The sequence below is a fragment of the Ochotona curzoniae genome, unplaced genomic scaffold, assembly GCF_017591425.1.
Source record: "Ochotona curzoniae isolate NIBS_2020 unplaced genomic scaffold, NIBS_Ocur_1.0 contig_2318, whole genome shotgun sequence".
Lineage (NCBI taxonomy): Eukaryota > Metazoa > Chordata > Mammalia > Lagomorpha > Ochotonidae > Ochotona > Ochotona curzoniae.
In genome coordinates, this window is record NW_024465419.1 from 10,535,658 (window position 1) to 10,554,055 (window position 18,398).

Consider the following 18,398-nt stretch of genomic DNA (forward strand, 5'->3'; position numbering starts at 1 on the left):
CTGCCATAAAGCTTCCTGGACACCTGGTGTTTACCATGCACCTGGGAAGTGACAAAATAAGAAAATGTGTAAAGGAAAAGTGAAAAAGGTGATATTTAAGCAGACTTGGTGAGGGATTGAACTGTCATGGTATGGTAGGGAGCTTGGGAGTTGGAGACATTCCAGGCAGAAGGACAACAAGATCCAAGATCTTGGGTGTGGAAGAGGGGGAGCTGAGTGTAGTGGTGGGGAGTCCTGAGGCATCCACAGGCCAGATAGTGGATGCCTTGTACCCACTGCCACTGCAGGATTTTGAGTCAAGGAGTGACACAATCTAACCAACGCTTACAATTTGTTCTGATCTCAACAGGCACTGAGTTACCAAAAGGGCTTGCTGAAACACAGGTTTGTGAGCTTACCTGTAGAGTGTATGATTTAGTAGATCCTCAGAATTCATGGGTCCAACAGGTTTCTCAGATGTGGCAGCAGCTGCTAGGTCAGAGAGAACCCCAACTCCAACCCCCTGCCACTCCAAGAACCACTGTTCAGTGGTGATTTCTGCAATGAGAAGAGAATGATAAGGAAGGCAGATGTGGACACAAATAAAGCGAGGAGACTGATGAAGCTACTGCAGTATTCAAGGAAGACAGACACAGTGGACAAAAGTGATCTGATTCTATAGAGCCTTGCAGCCTCCAAGTCTGAGAAACAAGGTGGAAACATGGTAAATGGTTTGTAATTTGTTAATTTACAACAGCTGATAATGGGGACCTGTCTCATAACACAGCACACCAAGCTGCCTCTTGCAATTTTGAAATCTCATATCAGACCGCCTGTTTAACACTTGGCTAGTCATTTTCTGTTGTAGCTCCTGCTACTGCACCTGGGAGGCAGGTCCAAATGCTCAGCTGCCTGATACCCACATGGGAGACCTAGGTGTGGTTCATGGTTCATAGCTTCAGCCTGGTCCAGCTCTGGCTATTGTAGCAATTTGGGTGGGAAACCAGCAGAAGGAATGTCCCCTCTCTGTCTCTTCTCCTTCCATCCCTCTACCCTCTCCTCATCCATTTCTCCCTGACACTTGCTTCTCTAAAAAGACTGTGTTAGAGCAGCTAACGTATTGATCTATTTTTCTCAACTTCGAGTCAAGCTTTTGAAGGTACCCCAACAGTCTTGTGATCCTGAGTGATACTTTCTTCTCTCAGATTGCCAAAAGCTCGAGAATTTCCCCTCTTCCTAGGAACTACTGTCATTATCTAGTCTTCCCAATCAATTTCGCTCCTTTCTCTTAACCCGCTGTAACTTTCGACATATTCAGTAATAGTAGTAGTCCATCCTCCCTTGGTTGTGTGGGCATGAGGGATAAATTTCAAGATCATGAGTGGATGTTCGAAATCATGGATAGTACCAACTCCTACATGTAAGCTGCTTCCCTTTGGAACATATATACCTAGGGTAAAGTTTAATGTTCAAATTATACACAGTAAGCAACTGATAATAATGATAACATAGAACAATAGTAACAGTAAACATTATGTGAATGATGACTCTTTCAAAATATACTGTAGATCTTATCAACCTGAGAATATGAATTTTCTTTCCTTATTAAGTCATGATTTCTCATCTTTTCACTTGAAACAAACATGTTATGGCTTCTCTTGGGCATATCCAAATTTCCAACATCAATACTCTGGCAATTTGTGGCCATGATTAAGTAAAACAAGGAGTTACTTCAACACGAGTACAGTAGTTCTGTGACTGTCAGTCTGATAACTGGGACTCCCATTAAATGACTCCTGGGCACGTATCATATACAATGTGGGTACACTGGACAAAGGAATGGATAAAGACATTAGTCACAAGGCACAAGATTTGATCAATGTAAGTCAAAATGACACAATTTAAAGCTTATTGTATACTTCTGGAAGTTTCCATTTAATCACTTTGGACTGCCATGGACCAAGAGTAATTGAAGCCAGAGTGATGGATAAGTGGAACTTCTGTTGCTTGTCTGTTATAGATGCCTTCAGTTCTAAGTGCAGTAAGGACTCAGGTTTCATCAATTCTGCCACTACACACCTTGGCTAGCCCCCTTCCTCCACAATTAGACCCTAGCTTAGGTTTTGATATTGCACATATCACCAAATCTTTCTTACTAGTCTCTTATTTAACTCATCTGTGAAACTTGGTAGAACCCCATATGGAGACTTCTATCCAAATGAAACAATGCAAGCAATCTATATCATGTCAGAAGTCTCAACAGGATTCAAGTTGGTAGATGGCCACAGTTACTCTTTATACATTTAGGTCTTTATTTCATGTCGTTAAAACACAAACGGTGCTTAGATGGGTGGATGGTTCTCTTGGACATACCTTTTTAGCATTTTGCAGATAAATATTTAGCATTTGTGCAGGGAGCTGATTAGTGTTTTCTTCCTTTGTTCTTTCAATATTTCTGTTATTGTGCCATATAATCACCCTGCTGGATCCAGGCTCCCCAAGATCAAAAACTACCCTTTTTATGACCCCCGTCTCTCATTTACGTGAAGGAGGCAGGGCTGTAACTGTGGTATGAAAAAACATCTTCCATGCCATCTTGATTGCTAACATCTGGTTAAATTTCCATTCATAAATTTAAGATTTGGGCTTCTGCAGCCATCTGTTTTTTTCGCAACAATCTTCAAAAAAAAAGGAGAGAGAGAGAAGAAAGATCCAAGGCAGATATGCAGGTGGGAAAAGAATGGCTGCCCCCCGTGGCCAAGGTTTCTGAGGTTTTACTGTGCTTTTCTCTTTCTCTCGCTGGCAGGGCAGGCAAGACTTTTCTTCATTTCAACCCCTGTATCTCAGTTTCCTGTGGTAAAATAGAAGAGATGAAGAAGTGAACTTGCCTCCAGTTTCTTTTTTCTCTTTATCACACACACACACACACACACACACACACATATTTTATGAAGAGACAGGAGCTGAAATCTCTCTCCTGATGTGTTTGCCGTTGCCTGGCAATCTCAGCAGACACAGACGAACTAGAACCCACCACTTGCCTAAGTCACAGGCTGCTTCCTCGCTTGCTGGACTGCGGGGCCTCCCAACGAGGATTTCTCCATGGATTACTTTGGCATGGTTAGTGGATATGATTTGGCAGCTGCAGGACCCAGATGCCAAGCTAGTCAATAGCTTTTTTTTTTTTCTCTCTTGGCAGTGTCATCTATGTCTAAGGGCTGGAGTTTCTTTCAAAGCTGTTTGGCTTTGTTCCATGGGTACTGTTGCAGCAACTGTGAAAGGCCTTCAAAAGCTGACATGACATTTGGGGGGTCTGCTGGGTCCAGTACTCTCTCAATTGCAACCTTGCTTGGGCCTCTCTTTTAGTTTCAATTTTTTTTTTCACTTTTGTTGAGAAACATGTCTCCAGCAAACCACATGTGAAGTCCATTTGGCATCCTCACATCCCCCCTCTGTAAACCTCAGCAGTATGAGCAAGGATCCAACCAAACCAAATCTTCCTTTTAACAGGCCTGCACGTAAGCTGGCGGTTTATGGGACTGCCTCATTGGGTTGTATGTGCTGATTTTCATTCTACTATGGCATTGGTTTTATATATAACTCATGACGGATGTTCTGGGCCTCACTGTTTGACCTAGAAAATCATGATCTGTTCTTTTTTCTTTTTGAAGATTTATTTTTATTTTGATTGGAAAGGCAGATATACAGAGAGGAGAGACAGAGAGGAAGATCCTCTGTCCAATGATTCACTCCCCAAGTGAGCGCAATAGCCGATGCTATGCCGATCCAAAGCCAGGAGCCTCTTCTAGGTCTCCTACACGGGTGCAGGGTCCCAAAGCCTTGGGCTGTCCTCGACTGCTTTCCTGGGCCACAGGCAGGGAGCTGGATGGGAAGTGGGGCTGCCAGGATTAGAACCGGCGCCCATATGGGATGCTGGGCGTGCAAGGTGAGGATCTTAACCACTGTGCCACCATACCAGGCCCCATGATCTGTTCTTGAGATGCGGTGTAATCTCACTCAATAAAGCTGATGCCTTCCTTAGGCTTACTTTTGATGGTTTGGCTTTTCCCCAGCTTTCATATTTGAACCCCAAATTAATAAGTTCATGGTATTTGGAGGTTAGGCTCATGGGAGAGAGGAGGGTGAGACCACGTGGGTGGTGTCTCCACAATGGCATGAGTGACTTTGTAAGAAGAGAGATCTTTGGTAGCACACTCACTCTGTCTCGCCATGTGCCGGCATTCTATCAAGTGACGGGCAACAAGAAGACCCTCACTACACAATAGCATCTGCCTTTGGATGTGTCAGCCTACAGCACTGTGAGCTAAATAAACCCCTGTTCCTTAAACATGACCTAGTCACTGGTATTGAGGGAAACAGGAACAGAAAGCACATCACATCACTGTTGAGTGCTTCATTGGAGTGGTGTGTGTGGTGTGGCAGGTAATCCTGGTACAGGAGCCCCAGACCTCTTTTGAAAAATTTTATTTTATTTTATTTTTAATATTGTTGTCATAGTTGAGAGGGGTGCATGCCTGTGTGGGCCTCCAATTATGGTGGGATGAGTCAGGTATGGAGGAATGTGGATGGGGCAAATGTTCCAAAATTTTTCCCCCCTGTGTACTTCAAGAGAGATAGGAAGGGAGGCGGCTGCTGTTTGTTGTCAAGCTACATTAGCACCTGGAAATGGGAGAAAATCATTTGATGACACCTTAGGGAACACCAGGCTTCTAAAGCCTCTGTAGTGTTGAGCAGTTGTTGTCCCTTCAGAGCTGCTCTTGCCAGCAATTTCATCCAGCCATTCCATACTGTCACCAGAGCCTGCTCTCTATTCTCAGAATTCTTGCCCTGTCCCCTTCCCTCATTCACTGGACTCCTTGGGGCAAAAACATTGAGAGGTGTTTAGAGACAAGGTGGCAAGGCTTGTATTACAGTTTGGTGTCAAGGTTTAGATGGGTGTGAGCAGGACAGGAAACACTTTGTCCCTGGTCCTCGCCACTTCTCCATCCATGGTGGACACCATTTGTTGGTCTTACTGTGCTCTCCTTCGAAGAGCAGCCTGAGCATTGGGCTCTAAATCACACACAGTGCAGCCACAGCCATCTGTTAGAACCAAGTTAAGGTGAGACCTCTGCACCACTCTCTGCCAAGAGACACACTAACCTTAAAGGCAATACAGTTTCTCTGGATCAGCTGTGTTGTGATCTGACTTGGTGGGTTGATTCAATTTGTTATAAAGAACCAAATTTAATTTACAACTCTTTGCGGGGGGAGGGCATGAAGTATTAGGAATTTAAAACTTTCATTGATAAGGAGGGCAATTGGCACATACATTGGATTTTTCCCGTCCTTGGCTGTGTGACTGTAGAAGCAACAGTATGTGTTGGGGCTGTGAGCACAGGATGCCTGGCTCTAATCCTGGCCTGCCCTCTAACAGACCGTGACTTACGATGAGTTAATTCACTTTTCTCTACTTCACTTTCTTCATCTAGAAAATGAGAAAGTAATAGGATTATACTCTTCATAGGATTATTGGGATGATTAAAAAATTTATTATTTGTAAAGCATTTAGAACAGTATCTGGCATAAGCAGATAGAACCCAAGATTTATGGATAGGGAAATACCAAGTTTTAATCTGAACTGGGAGGCTGTATCTATTTCCTCCATCCCTGTTGTGAAACAAAAAGCAGAGATGATTGCAAATCTGGCATTTTGTAAATGGTGAGCTTTCTGGTTTGCAGAGAGTTCATCACTTGTTCATTCGTTACAGATGTGTGAATTCATTTACTCCTCCCAGTCATCTGGTGAGGCAGGGTACTTGCTACGATAACAGGCGTTTCTACATGGTGCTAAAGGGTAGGGGTGCAGCCACACACACCCCTCAGGCACTTCTTGGGAACCTGTGGGTCAGAGGCAGAGGGCTGTGCTTCAGGGGCTGTGTCAGCTCTGAGGGAACATGGACCCATCCCAGTGTGAGCTACTGAAGATTGTCAGTGCTGAACTCCTTGACTTCTTTTTCCTCTAATTCTGGCTTTTCAAAAATGGGGAATACACATTGTTGTTTATTAGAAGATAGAGATAAGCAAAAACCAGAGAATAAAAACGTGTTCCCGCCACTTGGTGAGTACCAGTGCTAAAATTAGTATTTATTCTTCCAGAATGTTATTTATAGTGCTCGTTTTCCACAAAAATGAGATTACATGATGCCTACTACTGTTCCGTTACCTTTTTATCTTGAGCGATGATCATCTTTCCATTTCAACACATTTAATCTTATCTCATGATAAAAGTGTATGTATTTCCCAATTATCTCCAAAATGTGCTTTATCAGTAGTTTATGCAAGCCTGGATCCTATGCAGCACCACATTTGCTTTTTTTTTTTTATCCCCTTTGAATCTATCCCTTTTTTTATAGTATACTTATTTTTTTAAATGTTTTATCTGTTTATTTTTCATTTTATTTGAAAGGCAGAGAAAGAGAGAAACACAGACAGACAAGAGAGAGCCCTCATCTATTGCTACATCACCCAAATGACTATAACAGTCAAGGTTAGGCCAGGCCAAAGTCAGAATCCTACAACTCAGCTAGGTGAGGGTCAGGCACACAAGCATTTGAGCCATCAACTGGTCTCTCCAGGAAGGCATAGTAGCAAGAAGTTGTAATGAGAGCGTCACTGGGACTTGAACTCCAGTCAAGCAGGTGAGTGTTGTCAGCAGCAGCCTGATAGACAAGCCTGGCACCTGTCCTGACACAGACTTACTAAAAGACCACTTGTCCTGGATATATATATATATATTTTTTTTTCTTTTATAACTTGGAAATAGTCCTAAAGTTACAGAAAATCTTTTTTTTTTTCTGGAACATATGAGAGAGAAAACAGTTGCATGTAAGTGCATATTTTTTGCATTGAGGGCATTTGTCTACACAACCACAACACCAACATGAAATCAGGAAACTAACAATGATTCATCACTGCCTTCTGCTCCTCAGACTCCCTTCTGCTTTCTCTCGTTGTCCCGGTCATGTTCTTCTGGAGGAGGACCTGGTCTAGAATGATGTGCTGAGTTTTGTTGTCCTGGCTCTTTAATTTCCTTCAATTCAGAACAACTTTCAGACCCTCTTTGAGTTTCTTTCTTTTTTTTAAAAAAAAAAAGAAATTATTTATTTTTGTTGGAAAATCAGATTTACAGATGGAGAAGCAGAAAGATTTTCCATTCACTGGTTCACTCCCCAAGTAGCTGCAACAGCCAGAGCTGGGCTGATCAGAAGCCAGGAACCAGGAGCGTCTTCTGGGCCTCCCATGTGGGTGCGGGATCCCAAGGGCTTGACCCATCCTCTGATGCTTTCCCAGGCCACAAGCAGGGAGCTAGATGAGAAGTAGAGTGGCCAGGACACAAACCAGTGTCCCTATGGGATCCCAACACATGCAAGGCGAGGACTTTAGCCACTAGGCTACTGTGCCAGGCCCTCTCCTTGAGTTTCATAATCTTGACACTTGATTAAAGGCTTGTTGTTTCATATAACAGCCCTCAACTTGAATTTTCCTGACAAATTGAGGCCATGCATCTTTAGAGAAGATATCAAAGAAATGATACTGTAATACATCCTTGTATCCCGTTAGTTGGCATAGGTTTTAAATTTGTCTCATTACTGATGATGTTGACATTGCTATTTGATTAAGGTGGCATTTGCTAGGCATTTTGCCCTTTATAGCTAGTAAGTATCTGGTGGGGAAGTACTCTGAGACTATGTCAATAACCTTTTTTTAAACATATTTTCAATTTGTGGTTTATTTATATCACTAGAGACTCATAAATTCCTATTTTATTTAAAGGATCATAATTCATTTCTATTAACATTGATTTTCATGCTTATGGTGTCTTCTGGTTGGCCCTAGACGTCCCTCAATATTGGCCTTTGATTTGACATGTCTGTAAATTCACTGAGCACTTTGTGTAATTATTTCCTATCAAAAGATAAGGTTAAACACTTATCTTGTACTTTTCCATAGTTCAACTCTGGGACCAGTCATTTATCCAAGGAGTTCTGGTGTCTTTCAGTGGAGAATAGCATTTAGAAACCAAAATCCGGACATTTGATTTAATCATCACTGATTGTTGCTTCCAGGTTTTCTTGGCACACTGAGCTAAGGAATGTTTATAAATCTCTGTGTGGATTTCTTTATATTTATTTGATCTACCTGCCTATGATATATCTGTCCATACCATTGTCATATGTTTCTGTCTATAATTTAGTTATCATCTACATTTTGAAAATAATGCATTTATATAATTATCTCCAAGTCCACAAGGTTCATTCTGTTTACTCCTTCTTATGTATTTATAAGTTGCTTTTCAGTAATGAGATCCCTAGCTCTCGTGGTATTTAATACTTTTAGAATTTATGTATTCACTTTTATTTTGTTTGAAAGGCAGAGATAAAGACAAACACAGACATATTTTTTATGCTGGTCAACTCCTCAAATGTCTGTGACAGCCAGGTCTGGGTCAGGCTGAATCTAGAATTCTGAAACTCTGTCCAGGTCTCTCAAATGGTTGACAGGGTCTTGACTGCTTGAGGCATCACATTCTGTCTCCATTGTGTGCTTAAATGGAAAACTGGAATTGGAAAAGAGGGCAGGACTCATATCCAGCTGTTCTGACATGAGATGTGGATATTACAAGCAGTGCCCTAACTGCTGCATGAAAGGTCCACCCTCCATTCTTCTTGAAATAATTTCCTTAATGAACCTTCCTATATGTGGCAAATCTCTCACCTGCTCTCCTTTTATGTGCCCCCATACTGTACACTAAGTCAGTCTAGCATGTGGATGTGCTATTCACCCTACCCTATGTTGCCATGTCATTCATACCAGGCAACTTGTCTGCACAGAATCTCCATCACTTACTTTGGGCTCCACTATATCATGCTAGTTCCCCTACTCCAAAACTGATGCCCCCCTCACCTACCCTGACTTCTGATATCTTGTGGAGCCACCCTGCCATATAGATGCATTCCTTCTGCTCAGGTAATAATCCCCCATTCTGGGTTGTACTCTTGTGTGGAAAGGGGCACCATTTTCATTCTAATCCACTTTTGACACCTGCATGGGACCACCTCCCATGTGGGGACTTGCCTCAATCTATTCAGCTTTCAATATCTCACACAAGACAGCCCATGAGCATGGATATCCTTTTCACTCTTTTAGGACCATATTGCCTCAGGTCAGGCCAGATCTTGTTATGGATACCATCTGCATTCTACTGTGTCCAGTATCCCGCTCTGGGTCACCATATCTAACCCTCTCCCCTCACTGCCTCACACAGTATTTGTACTGTTCAGCTCCATCTAAGGATTTTTGTACAAACTGCTCGAGAAAGAGAGAGGCAAGGAAGAACATAGATCATTTCAAACTCTTGAGGAAGAACATTTCAACAGTTTATCATTAATCACCGCAGGCTCACTCCTTAGTTACTGGCTGTACAAGAAAGTGTGTAGTGATAATTCCACAAATACCATGATTGCTTTGTATAGGATTTTATTTTTTTATTCTGGGGGTGGGAGACAAAGAATCCAGGAAGAGATTGCTATAGTTTATTCCCAATGGAGAGGCATCAGGTTGGCAGGAATTAGTGTGTGTGGTGGTTGGGGGTTACTGTGAGTTTGTTGTGGCTGAAGATTGTGCGGCTTAGAAACACAAGTTCAGGAAGCTGACATTGTAGCAGACTGAGTTGACACTGCTTCCAACAATGGCATCTCATACGAGAGCACCAGTTTGAGTCTTGGTGCTCTGCTTCTGGTATAGAATCTTGCAAATGCACCTGGGAAGGCAGCAGAAGGTGGCCCAGTGGGAACTATGTAGGAAACCCTAGTGGAGTTCTGGGTTCCTGGCTTCCATCTGGCCCAACCACAGCAGGCAGTGCAACCATATGGGACAGTGAACCAGCAAACAGAAGATCTCTCTCTCTGTGTATTCCTTTCTTACTCTGTCACTCTGCTTTTTCAAGTAAACAAAACAGGAGTTCTGGAGGCTGAAGTTGGAGAGTGATGGCTTGACGAGGCTGGTTTCCCCTGAGGCTTCTCTACTTGACTTGCACAGAATTGTCTTCTCCCTAGGTGTCCCAGGCTCCTCCTCCCAGACTCCTATAAACACCACCCATATTGGAGTGGGGCCCACCAGTATGACCTCATTTTAACTTAATTGCCTTTTTAAGAACTATCTCCAAATACAGCCACATTCTGAGGTGCTGAGGTTAGGACTTCAACATACCAATGTTTTTTAGAGAGATACAATTGAGCCCATAGCAAGAATGTATTCCCAGAAGGCAGAAAGCTTCACATTCTTCCTTGTGTGATGAGAGCGCCTTGTGCAAGTTTTTAGCACTTCCTTATTTAAAAGTGACTAACCTTAGAAATCTTTTTTCTTTTGTCTTTCCCAAGCAAAAATTTCCTCTTAACCAAGTTTTGGCAAAAATACTGAATAGTTTGGTGAACTAGAAAGGAAATCTTGATCCCTGATTTTTCTGAGCCATACAAATGAAAATCAAGGGACTTGACATAAAAAAAAAAAAACAAAAAAACGAACATCTATTAAAGGGACCTGTAAGATTCATCATAGGATCCACCAGACAAGACAAAATGACCTAGCATACTTGCTTATGGAGAAGCGTCTGACTCAGGGCACTGGGCTGGGGAAAGGGGTCAGACATTGTGTAACGGGATCAAAAGTGGGAATCGCAAAGTTTTTGCAGGGACCACATGCAAGCAAAAACTGAAAAAGAAGGCCAGGCTTAGTGTACCGTGAAGTGTCAATCCAGAGACATCAACTTAGTGGTCCATTGGGTAGAGGTAAAGATAAGGAACCAGTTTAGTATAGAAAGTACCAAGTGGAACCTAGAGCAATTTTCTGAACCACTGGGATATAACTGTACACCTTCAGCCATGGTTGATGTTAAAACTGTTAAGCGAGCCAAAGGAACTCGTGTACTCCAGAAATCAAGACTCTTTTCAGAGCAGAAGATAGCAAGGCTAATTTGGACATACTTAATTCGAGAAGGAAATGCTTTGGGGCCTGTAGCTGAAAAGGATTAAGCCCAGCTTCAAGCACAGCTGGATCTTGGGGATGAGATGGTATTGGCACTTCCCATTTACAGTCTTCCCAACTCTACCCATTTCCTTAGATTGGCCAAATTCTTCACTACATGTGACTTTCTGGGGTTTGGAAAGATGTCTACAAGCAAAATAGTCATCACTTTCCTTCACCTATGCCGAGACACACTCTGCCTCTCTCTGCCAGTGTCTGTGTTCATTCTTAGGGAAAATTTTGACTCAGATTGGGTAATATAACCATTCTCAAAGATGACATCCTCTGGTTAGGCATTATGAGTCAGTGGATAGGGAGCAGCTGTAGCAGAATAATGCAGAAAGGGAGAATAGAAGATCTTTAGGAGAGAAGGAAAGTGTTGCTACAATAAAGAGAAAAGGAACTAATGTTCAGGAAAAAAAATCCATCTATTCCAGACACTTAAACCCAAACCAGGGAATGAACACATTTTCTGTGCCCAAAATGATTCCTGGTGGTAATTATTCCATGTGCCAGCTTGTCCTTAATATGCAGGAGAATTACCCTAACAGGCTGGAGAACTGAGGACTCCATTCAATATCCTGCAGTGCTTGTTATGACAAGGACCTTCTTCTAAGTCAGGCCCTGCATCTACCTGCCAACGTCAATTCCCACTCAATTTTGTGTCTTGTAGTGTCTCCCAAGATATCAGTGAGCAGTCAGTTTAACTGTAAAATATGTAGTAGGAAAATTACATCTAGGCTTAGTCAACCAATAAAAATGAAATCTTAAAGTCTCTGATGAGATGGCCCCTGTTCTAGAGGCCAACCACCTATTCCTGCCTTGGGTAGAAAAATATGATCCATCAAAATGAGGGATGAATCTCAGCTCTTCTCGTTGTATTATTCCTCTTTGTTCTCTTATTCCTTCCTTTTCAGTGTTTTTACTTTATCATGTGCAAGTGCTCACAAACTATATAAGCACCGGTTTGTTTCCTGGATGCTCCACTTTCAATCCATTGCCTTGCTTACAGCCTGGTGAAGCAATGGAGGACGGCCCAAAGGCTTGGGATCCTGCACCCACATGGAAGATCTGAAAGAAGCTCCTGGCTGCTGGTTTTGGATTGGCTCATTTGCAGCCATTGTGGCCCTTTGGGGAGTAAACCAGTGGATGGAAGATCTCTCTTTTTTTCTCTCCGTAAATGTGCCTTTCCAATACAAATAAATGTATCTTAAAGATAATAATTATTATTATTTAAAAACACACAACATAATCAATAGTTAAAACTAATGAAGAAAAGTTTAGCTCAGAATTACTTGAGATTATCTAAGGAAGAGGTGGAGGACAAATGTTACTTAAGTATTTTCTGAAGAATTTAGTCCTTGGGTCTTTTGAAAACTCATTCAAGACATGTTTAGATTGCCAAAAAATTATATATACAAGTGTCTTTTGGAGCCCCTGATATCAATTCTTTCGAATATACAATAGGAAATGGAATTGATGGATCAAATGGTAATTATATTTTTAACGTTTTGAGGAAGCACAGTATATTTTTACCATAGTGGCTACATTCCCACCAATAGTATACAACAGTTCCAACTTCCCACATTCTGACAAAGACTTCTCCCATAAAGTAGCCTTATTTATGAGTGTGAGGTAATTTCCAATATTTAAACACACTTTTTATTTGGACTTAAGGTATGTCATCCCTAGAGGAATCTGAAAGGAGGAGGCATATTGAAAATGCATTTGTTTGCTTAGCCACATCCTAATAGTAATCATTTGACAAAGTTATAATGACATCACTCAGTATGTTGAAAACCAACCTACAAAACACACACACACACACACACCTTTCACAGCTTCCTGGGAAGCAAATACTAAGACATTACTACTCAAAAATACAAAAGTGTCATACCATGTTGAAGGCAGAAACACATACTAAAAAAGAAAAAACAGGGAAGTAAGTAGGATCAGGAAGAAGGTAACTATAAGGGGTTCTGACTGAGGTTGTTGCTATGGTTTAAATATGTCCCCCTAAGGTTACATATGAAGCTTGAGCCTCACTGACAGTGTCAACAGTTGATGCCACCTTTAGGAGGGGAGGCCTAGCAAGACATGGCAAACCTGTCCCCTTCCTGTGCTCTGACTTCCTGTCTCACCATGGAATCGTTTCCTGTCACATGCACTCCTGCCTTTATGAGACTAGCTACCATGAACTCCTCACCAGATCCAGAGCAATGCCCTTGCACCCCAAAACCTCTAAGCTGAATAAATTCCTTTTATTGTAACATATTCATCTTCAGACATATCATTATGAAATCATGGGTTAACATAATATCCTTCTTTATGACCCAAGCCAAACCCAGAAGCCAGCAGCTCCATGTGGATTTCCCACGTAGGTGGCAGGGCCAAAACACTGACATCATTCTATGCCTTTCCAGGAACATTGGCAGGAAAACATATTAGAAACAGAGCAGCTGTGGTTCAAACCAGGACTCTGATATGGGATGCTAGTGTCACAAGTGGTAACTTAGCCCTCCTGTGCTACAACACCAGCACCTGAAATGTGTATTATGTTTAGTTGAAGTTGACACCAATTTGCTTAGGAATTCTAGAGTCTATATGGTAATGCTTTCAGTGAAACTTGCCACAGGTTCTCCTTGGTGTATCTTCCTTCATGGACACTTGTTCTTCCCTTCGCCTCCCTTCCCTTCGCCTCCCTTTCCTTGGCTGGAAGTGGAACACTCAGAATTCAAGCCAGTGTTGATATGGGATGCTGGCACCAAAGGCATCAGCTTAACCCACAGCACCAATTCCCACTGATACTTTTAATCAGTGATATATTTCCAATTGTTCTGCTAGATTTGTGGTACAACTACATGTCTTAATTTGCTGAAGGCCAAATCTACTTAGTATTCTTGGTGCTCTGCAGGACCCATCTCTCTACACTCACTTGGCAGCATGTTTTGTCTCCTAATACATGATTTATAGAATTCCCCACATATATATTTGGTCTAAGGAAATCAAGGAGTCCTGCCAAGCATCATGCTTTCATCATGGTGGGAAGTACAAGATGCAGTATTATATCTTTTACCTGGGAGGGATGTTCCAACAGATCCCCAAAGAAATAATCCCTAAACATTTCAATGTGGTAGATCCCTTTATCTAAATTGGGAGTATTTCTCATTCTCTGGAGCTCCTGTGTCTTACAGTGTTGCTACCTCCAAGAGCTGTTTTTCACTTGGTTACTCTAATTATAGTCAACATAATGGACCAATGTTATATTAGTTAAGATGTCCAGCTGGCTCAAGTCCAATTATGACAGAGAACAGTAGAGGTTAAAAAGCCTTGGGGCAATGCTATTTTAAGTGAATGTGATTTGCTTCTGATTCTGTTTTATAATGGGAATTAAAAAGAATATATTTACCGCACAAATAGCAAAGTACCGTGTATGGGGCCATATTAACCTCTAGTAAGCTACATCTGTGAGGAACCATGTCTTCAATTGAGGCTACTACTTCGTTGAGTTTATAGGAGTGCAGTGTCTTTCTCCAACAGCATTTGAGGTTATTTTTTTAATGTAACTATTTGAAAAGCAGAGTATCTCTCTCTCTCTCTCTCTCTCTGTCACACACACACACACACACACACACATCTCTGTAATCCATCCACTGATTCATTCTTCAAGGCTGGGCCAGGCTTTGCCTGTAGCCTGGAATATCATCCAATTCTGCTACAGGGGTGCAGGGACACAAGCATGTGGGCCATCCTCTTCTGCTTTTCCAGGTGCATTAACATGGTGATAGATTAGAAGTGGAGAGCTGGAAATCAAACTGGTGCTCATATGGGATACTGGTGTTGCTGCAGGCAGTATTCTCACCCAGTACCAGCCCCTGCATTTGAGTTATGAGGGGATGTGGAAGGACATTGTGAGCCTGGAAGGTCAGCGAGCACAGGTTTGCAGTTCATTGGACAGTATTTGCATGACAACAACCTAATGGCTACCTTTGGTATAAACAGCATGTAAATGAGAACACCTGGTGTAATATACAAAACAAAAGGAATTCCAATCAAGAGAGGGAAACAGTACGGACTCTCAGTGTATAAAGTCTGATGCCTCTAATAAACTTCGGCTTTGACCATCAGTCAGGCAGGGTCCACGCGTGTTATTATCGGCTCCGTGCACCAACTCCATCGCTGCGGGACAGCGACAAGGGGACAAGTTTAGTAAATGAAATGGAGATATGATAAGGCCATTATCCTTGCATCTTATACATTATAAAATATCATTCTAATCTGGCAATTTGTACTTTGTAATAATTGTGTGCACCTTCTTCAGATGTTTAATCCTTGTTGTCTGGTCTCTGTTATCAGTGTAGGATCCTGTTCTTTTTAGGGAGCTCAGTTATGTAACTGACTATCTCTAGGGACATGTTAGTAAAATCATCAGAGATCCTTGCTGATTGATATCATGCAAACTCTTTCTTATTTAACTCTCTGTTCCACCATCCTTGATCCTTCACCTTTGGGGCCTGTTCCATAATGTTTTCTGGGCTCCTGCTAGTACACATAAGCTAGATCCTACAGGAACATTGGGTAATAATCTCTGTAACAGGAATAGCATAGCCCTAACCAGATTCTTGGCCTTTCAGACCAGCTTAGACTTAGCATGATGGCTTCTTTGAAACTCTGATTTCATGATTAAGAAGGGTTGCCAGCTTTTTCTGCTTTTCTGTGCAGGAGATGAAAACTTCTTTATGTGCCACCATAGAAATTGTATAGCATTCATGCTTAGCTTTCAGCTATACATAAATCTCTCTCATCTACTGTTGACTGCCTCAGTACTGCCACTGAATTCCAATCTTTGTAAGTTTGCCTTTCTCTGTATTTTCTAATAGATCACATTCTATTTTTGTGTTAACAAGTAAGGAAGTTCTCAATGAGTGAAGAAATCGTGTAACAAAGGAAATTCTGGAAAAGGGTTACCAGCCGAGGGCTGATTGTCTGCTGGCAGTAGTCCCAAAAGCTAGGGGAAAAGACACAGGGGCTTGAAGCAAGAGGCAATGGTGGAGAAGTAAGAGCAATCTGAAATTCTATCTATAGCTGGATCCATAAAGTTTGTGATTAGCACTAAAGTCAACACCTATTTCTTCTGATTGCTAATCAGCTTGTTATATATGAGAAGGTACCTGGAGTATAAGACACCTGGTCTTCTTGCCAACTATGGAGAAGAGCCTTGTACTCTCTTCTGCTTCTAAGACTGCCACACCTTGTCACAACAAAGAAAGGTATAAAAGAGGAGCCTGTTGGGGTGCCTAGAGTTCAGGCCTTATTCCAAGTTTGGGTTTTTTTTCAATGCCAGCCAATGGTGCTTCCTTGGTGCCCTCTGCTCCATGACTCTGTGTGTTCATGGGTTCTTATACCAGCCAGTCCCTCAGGGAGACAACAATGCTGTTCATAACTGTTAACTTCTTCCTTTATCCCGTGAGAGGCAGAGTGCATGTGGAAGTGTGACCTTCCACTTCCAGGCTTCATCGCTGCTCTTCCAATAGAGTCAACCTTTGTTAAGGATTAATCCAATTTCTTGATCTATCTGAGGGAAATTATTATTTTTTGGCACAAAAAATAAATTCTATTTCTGAAAAAATGTATAGTTTTGTACAAGGATTAAAAAAAAGAAACAAGCAGAATGGGATACTACCAAGTATCACATACCTATATGTGATAAAATGAGTGAATCTACATTTAAAAGCATGTAACATAAAATTTACCATCCTCATTATTTTTAAGAGTAAAAATTAGTAATGTGAAGTCTTTCCAACGTGTGCAATGGGACAACTTCTCAAGTTGCAAAACGGAAACTCTGTGCATGTTACCTCTATTTCCCTTTTACATCCACTTCAGTTTCTGCAAAATTTCATCACTTAAGATACCTCGTGTAAGTGGATGCACACAACAGTGGCCTCTTTATTCCTGGTATCTTTTATTTACACAATATTGAGATTCATTCATGTTGTAGCATGTGATGAAGCTTTCTTTCTCTGCAGGGCTGAGGAATATTTCATTGTATATGAACAGCATATTTTTTTTTCCACTCATTCTTTTGCCGATGGATATCTGGGTTATGCCCTTGTCTTAGTTACTACAAATGGTGCTGCTGTGAGCATGAATGTGTGAATATCTCTTTAAGATCTTGGTTTTGATTCTTTGGAGCATGTAACTTCTGGATCATATGTTAAGCCTATTTTTAGTGTTTGGAGGAACAGGTACTGTTTTCCATGGTAGTTGAACCATTTAACAATCACACTACAGTGAATTAAAAAATCTTAATTTCTCCACATCTTACTAACATTTGTAATTTTCTTTTTAAAAATTAATTTCAAGATTTATTGATTTGAAATGCACAATGACAAAGAGAGAAGAAGAGAGAGATCTCCTGCATCTGGGTTCCAGATGCTTGCAACAGCTTGATCTAGGCCAGATCAAAGCCAGGAGCCAGGAACTCCAAAACATGTGGTAGGAATTCAAGTCCTTGGACCATTATCTCTTGCCTCACAGACACATTAGGATGAATCTGTATCAGAAGCATTGAGTATGGTCTGATGCTGTGGTAACATGGGTAAAGGCACTGCCTTTGGTGCCAGCATCCTATGTAGGTGCTGGCTTGAATCCTGAATGTTGCACTTCTTTCCCAGATCTCTGCTTATGTGACAAAGGAAAGCAGCTGAGGCCCCTGCCTCATGTGTAGAGTCAGAACAAACTCCTGACTTTAGACTGGCCAACTTCCAACCATTGTGGCCATTTGGAGAGTGAGCCACTGAATAGAAGATCTCTCTTTCTTTCCTGCACCCTAGTAACTCTGCTTTCTAAACAGATAAATAAATCTTGAAAACAAAAAAAAGAAGAAGCAGCATGGAGTAGCCAGGACTTGAACAGGCTCTCCAGTATGGTATGCAAGCATCCTAAGCAGAAGCTCAATCAGCTGTGACACTATTTTTTTCTTTCCTTTTTTTTTCTTTTTGATAGCAGTTATCCTAATGAATGCAAGGTGCCACCTGATTGTAGCTTTGATTTTTATTTCTCTACTTCTACATTTGTTGCCTGTGTTTTAGTGCTATAACCATGAATGTGTTAAACCCAATGTCATGAAGGGATTTTCCATTTGTTTTTCTTCTAGGAGTTGAACAGTTTTAGGTCTTCTGTTTAATTACTTTAAAAAAAGTTTGAGCTAATTTTGTATGTAGTAGGAACTTCTTTTGCACATGAATACATGGTTTTTCTGATACCATTTGTTGAAGAGATTGTACTTCCTTTGAATATTCTTGGTGCTTTTTAAAGTAGAGTTTATTTCT